General features: G+C 40.0%; 1 protein-coding gene across 1 annotated transcript in view; it reads left to right on the top strand.

Annotated features, from left to right (window-relative positions):
• Positions 1 to 3,482: 3,482 nt before the first annotated feature.
• SPAG16 (sperm associated antigen 16) overlaps positions 3,483 to 6,960 on the top strand; it is a 289,974-nt gene continuing 286,496 nt past the window's right edge. Inside the window, exon 1 of the mRNA XM_066189439.1 lies at positions 3,483 to 3,569. The gene's annotated coding sequence lies outside the window, so the exon portion shown is untranslated. The remainder of the gene's footprint in view (positions 3,570 to 6,960) is intronic.

Here is a 6,960-nt window from a genome sequence, read left to right as displayed (position 1 = left end):
GCTTAGGGGTTTTGTGTGGGTTGGTTGGTTTGCTTGTTTTTGTTGGTCTGTCCTGTTTGGGGGATTGAACAGATAAAGGAACTTGATCAATTTCATTTACACATCCGTCCTTTGTGATCAAGCGCTTCCCTTTCTGTTGCTGAGGTCAGCCCAGCTCTAAGACAACATTATGGCGTTCTTAGAGAGGGACAAGGAGCAGAGCTGTAGGTGCCTGTAACAAACATAGGCACCTTGTTAAAAACAGAGGGAGGTTTGAGGGGATTTTGAGCACCTCAGCATTAATTTTACACTGGGAGCTGCTCTTTGCTGTGCCCTTTCTGCCTTTGAAATTAATTTTTTTGCCATGCTTTAGAGCACACGTTGATGGATGCTTTTCAGTTTGAAAGCTACTCTTTCTTGATAAAAGATTACCCAGCTCAGCAAAGGCTACATTTGTGGGAATGAAGTCACATGAGGCTCCTCTCGGGTGCTGTCAGTAACACTCATTACTCCTTTAATTTAGAGCTGTGGTCTAGCTTTTATCACCAAATTTAGAATTAAATTTGTGTGTTAACTTTGATTTTGTGACCCACTCATACCATCAGCAGAACCTTTCCATCGAGTGAAGGATTTCAAAATAATGACCCCAGTCTTAAGCTTGGTTTAAGATGTTAATTTGCTGTGAAATTCACGTGTTTCCAGCCCTTTTGCAAGTCTTAAATACTTGCTGCTTCCTGAGCATGTGTTCTTTTACTGAGTGACTGACAGTTCTTACCCCGAGTGAAAGGGACAATCAAGGGGTACTTTTTTCTGGGTCAAAAGGCAGCAGCTCTAATACAGTTCTCATTCTATGCTGTTACAAGCCCCACGGAGTGTCTTATATTTCTCATTGCATTTGAAAGTAATAGAATAGTGTTAGTGGATGTGATTGGATGGTAAATGAAAGCTCTTTGTAAAAATTGGATGTTCAAGGCATTTAGGAGCTTCTGTGAATTAAATGGCACAAAAGGTACATGGGAAATCTCAGCTTCTTGTCCTGAGAAAATGGAAAAGCTTACAAAATTCAGGTGATAAAATACCTGTTAACAAGGTGGCTTAGGCTGTACAGACATCAGTTTTTGCTTTCTGAAGATCTGTGCAGACTTTCTGCAAGGAATATCTTGCCTCTATAATGGGAGTGTTTTGTTTGGAGGGGAAAAATGTTTGATAAAGGCATTATAATATTGATATGTAAGTTCATTGAAAGGCAAGCAACCCCAAGTTTTGTACCTGGAGACCTCTTGCAGGTGCCTGTTACTTTTGAGATGGTGACAGGAAGCAGAAGAGTTTGTTCTGTCAGTGAGCAGGAGTAGGGAATAAGTAATCGTCTAGGAATTGCTCTCCCACTTATAACCTATAAACTCTTTAAAGATCAGAGATTATTTGCAGTAAGCCAATTCCAATGTTGGTGATTCTTATAATGCTATGACAAGCTTCAGGGACTTAGCTTGGGTTTTCTGCCTTTTTGTTGGTTTAAGTCTTACTTTGTGTGACTGAATATGTGACCAAATACAGGAGAACCCTTTTCTTTGGTAAAAAAATCAACAACAAATGCAAGTAATAAAAAAAAAGCTGCTGTGGAGAGTCATTCAAAACCTGGAGAATGTTTGGGATTTTTTGCTTCCCCTGTTTGCTTTTGAAATCCATTATTTTAATACTGACTTTATGTTTGTAGAACCAGGCAGCACTTCTGCCAGCAATTCACTTTAGCTAAGGACTCTTCACTGTGTTTGATATTCAGACCTGCATTTGACACTAGCAGTCTTTCATGTTGAGATGACATCTCCTCTGGCTTTTGCTTTTTTATTCTATTGACTCTTTTAAGCATTTTATGTGTCTTTTTCTTTTCCCTCCGTATGTGTAAACATTCTTTACTTTCTTTTGAATTCATGTTGTATTTTAATCTGCAAAGGTGTTGGGGTGTTTTTTTTTACGTTTTTTAGGTAAAAGCTTTTGAGGTTTATAAGGTTGTGTTGGTGTATTGATGTGTTTCATAAAGGCAACTGAATATAAAGCCCAGCAGTGTTCCCTGGCCCTCAGAAATCAGTGTAATTGCAGTTTGGAATACATTGCCAGAACACTGGTGTGTTGTAAACCCCGTGACTTCTCAGAGAGTGACCCAGTCCCATGACTCTACTGCAGCACTGTTACCTTAGGCTTCAGGTGATGAATTTCATATGCTTGTAAGGGGATATGTGAAAATGTATTTACCTCTTAACTCCTTTTTTTTTTTTTTAAATCTGTTTTCATTCATACTCTTTTATAGAACATGGGTAAAGGTCCTGTAGAGCTTGGCAGTGTGAGACCCTTTCCTTCATTAATTATTCTTTGTAGTGCTGACATTTAAATAACATAGTCGTACAAAATAATACAATTTTGTTTAGGTTTTTATAGAGAAATCACTTAATTTTCCATTTCTCATGTAAACCTCTATGCATTCATGTTTTTTAACCTGTTTGTAATTACCTTTTCCAACAGCTGTTGCTAGATTTAACAGTAAGGACCTGACTGTAAACGTTTCATAGTTAAGTAAATTAGATGGAATTTGGAATATTTCACTAATGGAAAAATCATGCAGTTCTTACTGAAAATTTGAAGATAGGTTTCAGTAATGCCCTGCTTTCACTTAACAACTTAATGTCTTTCTGCTCACCCAAAAGGCAAAAACTCAATTGCAACTGATGGCACTGCAGTCTCCTCTTGTTTTATGTCGTGCCATTATCAGTATTTTACTCAAACCCGCTGACACTTCTTGCATGGTGCGGTAACCTCAGTCAGCAGGAAATGCACAAAATAAATAATTGCAGCTTTTCCATTAGCATGGCCTTGCTCAGTTTGCTGCAAGTGGAATAGGATGAGAAGAATTAACGGAGTCACAGGCAAAGGCCCCAGAGCAATAATGATTCGGGGATATTAAATTAACAAGTAATTGCATTAAATTAAAGTCACAGTCCTGTCTTAATTCACAATACACTTCTTACAGCTGAAGTGTGGCCTTCTGTGTTTTTCCTACTCTTGGGGAATGGAGCTTGAATAGATCTTCCACGACTCTGCAGTGTGGGCTTACCTTAGGAAGAGCTTCCTCCCCCCTCAAGCAAGCAGTGAAGGAAGAAAATTGGGAGGGAAGGTGAAAGAAACTTGTTCACGAAGAGTAGTAGGATTCTGTTGGCAGTATTCATACTTAGTACTTTTATGTCCTGGAGAGATAGAGACTTAGGAAGTCATTTGATGTGTGTGATATTCATGCATTTACTGCACTCACTTGATAAATCAATGGCCACATAAAAATGAGGAGAGTGAGAAAAGAGAGATGATGTATGTAGGAGAAGGGAATACAGGTGACCTTGCCCCTGATAGGTAACAGCTGTGTTAATTACCCAATGCAGCCTGGCCCCGATGAGTCACAGCTGTAGCCAATAAAGGTAAGTGTGATAAAAGGGAGTGGCTTAGGTGGTGAGGGGGAATCATCATGGAGGAGGAACCTTGAGGAGAAGAAAATGAGAGGATTATGAAGAAGCAGAATCCTGGACAGAGAGAATCCCTGCAGTGAGGTGAGTCTGGGTGTGCAGTCGGAGCCTGTTGTTGGAACCTGCAGTCAGAGGCTGCAAACTGATCCCTGCAGTCAGAGTTGAGCAGGAAATCAGCAGCAGTCAGAGGCTGCAGGGGAAACCTCCAGCAGGAGCTTGGTGCAGGCAGAGTCAGGGAATGGTTGGAGTCAGGATGGCTGAGGGGTAAAGAGGAACAAACCAGGGCCATTTTCATGCTGTGATGAACGAGGAGTCTGTGTCTGGGCTCATTTCTACCCTCTAACAAGAGGGCTGCTGCAACAGATGTGAAGTGCACAAATAGGGAGCAGTTGGTCTGTGAATCCTACATTTATTGATGCTGGAGGATCCATGGGATGAAGTGATTTTTACTGCTCTCAGAAACATGGGGAAAGAACTAGAGTCAGTTTCCAGTCAGTGACAAGACGGGTATTTGTAGGGAATGGGCCTTTGTATATTTCTCTGCTCGTGGAAGTGCTTTTGTTTTCCCGTGTACCATATTCTTATTGAAGTGTATCAGTAGTGGTATCTTTATTTTTCAAAGTCTGGAATTTTTATAAGCTTTCTTTCTAAAGCTGAACTTTAAAGTAAGAGAAAGGAAACAATTTACTAAAATTCAGCGAGTAAAGGTAACCTACCTTCAAGAACTTTAGCAGTTTCTGCCCTGTACTAGTGAATGCTTCTATTGATGTATTTTGATGAAAAGCGTGTCATGTTGGCTTTCTAGATTTTTGGCAGAACACGCCATGTTGACCCACTTTGGGTTATTTAAAAAAAAAAAATCAGGTATTTCTGTTTCTTGTGCTATGGTAAAAATAGTGTTGCTGTACTAGTGGAGTCAAGTGATATCTTGTGGAAATTTAATTTTGAAAATAATTTCCTGATGGTTCCCTTTGCTGTCTTGTGTCTAGGATTGAGAACTAATCAGAGTTGCAGGCTCAAAATCTACATTGTGTGCAGCTGTATCTTGGATGTCTTCAGAGCTTACATCTGAAATTATGGTTTTTGGAATAAATGTGCAAACAGGGAATGAGAAACTCTGCATTTCAGTACCAATGCATCTAATTTCCAGTTACTTCAGGGACTGGAACTGGAATTTTCTGAAGCTTGTATTTGACATCTCCTAACTGCTGAAATGGGTATTTTGAATTTATGGGCATTCACTTACAGAAGTGATGTGGTTTTCTTTCCATACCTTCGCATCATGTAACATTCTTTAAATTTTATGCAGTAAGTAAAAACTGCAGGAACACTATAAACTGAAACTTATAAAGATGTGTTTGGAGGTTTTGGTGTTACAACATAAATACAGCATCTGTGGCACTAATATTTTCTTGAAAATTGGATTCAATTACCATGTGGGTTTTATCAGCTGCTAAGTGTAATTATTTTCACCTGCCTTGAGGTGACTTAAACCACTTGATTTTGTTTTAAATTAAACACACACACACACACACACAAAAAAAAAAAAGTCAAGATGAGTCATGCTTCAAGCTGTTAGCATTTAACAATCTTTTGGCAGCAGTGAGCCAAGGAAGAAAAAATTTGTACACTAAAACCAAGGGTACAGGAGGCCTGTGGCGTGAGTTATCATGCAGAACTGTCAGGCCTACAGGGTTTCCCTTCTAGGAACCCCGACCACCAGAGCAGAGCACAGAAACCCCATCGGGGGGAACTACAGCCCTGCTTCTTCCTTCAGTCTTGTTTCTTGTTCAGTGCCGTGGACTTTGTCTATAAAGATATGAAAAAGGCCTTTTGTGGGATTAAAAGAGCAGCCTGTCACTTCAGCTGCTGCAAAGATGAGTGATGAAACTGAGCCTGAGTGTGCTTTACATTCAGAGGCTTTAGGAGATAATGACCAAAGCACATCTGCTAAGGTCACATAAAAGATGAAATTTCTGGTTTTGAACCATCCAGATGGTGGAAGGTGCATGGAATGGGACTATTAACAGTGGATGATAAAACCATGTACAACCACTCTGAAGGGCTAGAGATTAAGTGTTCTGACCAAAAAGACACCAATTAAAGAGGGAAGGGAATATGAACGTTCCTTAGAAGTAGGCATATTAATCAGTAATAACTCGACAAAAGTCACTGCTCTTACATCAGCCCCAGTTCTGTATCTGAGGCGTTTCAGCGTCTCTGAGGAATAAAGGTGGCAAAATCTGGTGTGTGCTGTAGAATAATAAAAAACCTGGCTGAAGGCTGGTTAAAAAGGCATCTTTAAGCTGATTCTGTTCTCAGACTGAAACGTGGTTTTCCAAGGAGTTGGGGGAAGAAGTTTTTATCCTCTTTCTTACTCTTTCTGTATGGCTGCCGAGGTTCAGAAGGGTGTGGTGTTTTGCTGTATTTGCTGCTATATTTAAGGTTGCTTTCTATGGATTTTGAAGGCGGCCTTTCTTTCTTCCTTATAATAATATGTTTAGACTACCTGATCTTTCAGATATGAAAATCTTAGTGTTGCTCTTTTTGTATCTGTGAACTCCAGCTGAGTTAGAGCCAAATGCTAAGCTGTGCTACGGTTCTGGAGATCAGACACAAGGGCACCTGTGAACCTGGCATTGTATACAAATATTCTTTCCAGACTGAAGGCCAGCTTTTGGAAATGTGATCCTTACTAAATGGAGCAAAACATACATTTATGCTTTACTGTTGCTAAAATGTTTGACTTGAAGTTGTTTTCCTGCTACCACTTTTGAAGTTGTTCCGCTCATCAGGATTAAGCAAAGCAGTGGAAGTCCTTTTGCACAAGGTGTCGACAGTTTCATTTCAACGTGCAGTTGTTTTTCCTCTTGCTCCTTTAGCAGTGAGAACCAGGGAGGTGAGATGTGGGCACACTGCAACGTAGCCTTAGGTGACTTGGGAGTTGCTGGGGATCCAGAGCCCGAGTTCTGAACACCAGTCAGAGGGTTTATGTTTGTAGTGCAAGTGGGTGGTTTTGCTGAGCTTGGCTGTAGTTAAAAAGCCTGAGTTACCTCCAAAACTACAACAAGGTGTGAAATATCAGTTTGAAACAGTGATCTCGAGGAACATCGCTTGAGGAAAGTAACTTTCTGTCCCAGGGGGAAAGTATTTTCTTTCTTTTATGCTGAAGTGTGTAAATTAAAACGTTGTCTGGAAGTTTTATGTGTAGACCTGTGTAGTCATTCCTGGAGTCCTAAAGTAGCCTTGCTTGGTTCACTTTGAGTATGCTTTAAGGGCTTATTTGAGTAGAGAACACTTGTTTTAAGGAAAAAAAAATAGCATGATGAGAGTTCAGCTGTATGTTGAACGTGCCAGCACTCTAAATTCAGTTCCATAACTCCACGTGAGTAATAATTATGAGCAAATTACTATTCTTCAGAGTACCTTTGACAAAAGAATGATGACCTTAACTCAGTACAGAACATTTAGGCTG

Source organism: Chamaea fasciata, unplaced genomic scaffold (assembly GCF_029207755.1).
Source record: "Chamaea fasciata isolate MVZ Bird 193981 ecotype frontalis unplaced genomic scaffold, bChaFas1.0.hap1 SCAF_8, whole genome shotgun sequence".
NCBI lineage: Eukaryota > Metazoa > Chordata > Aves > Passeriformes > Sylviidae > Chamaea > Chamaea fasciata.
This window is presented reverse-complemented; position numbering and strand designations above follow the sequence as displayed.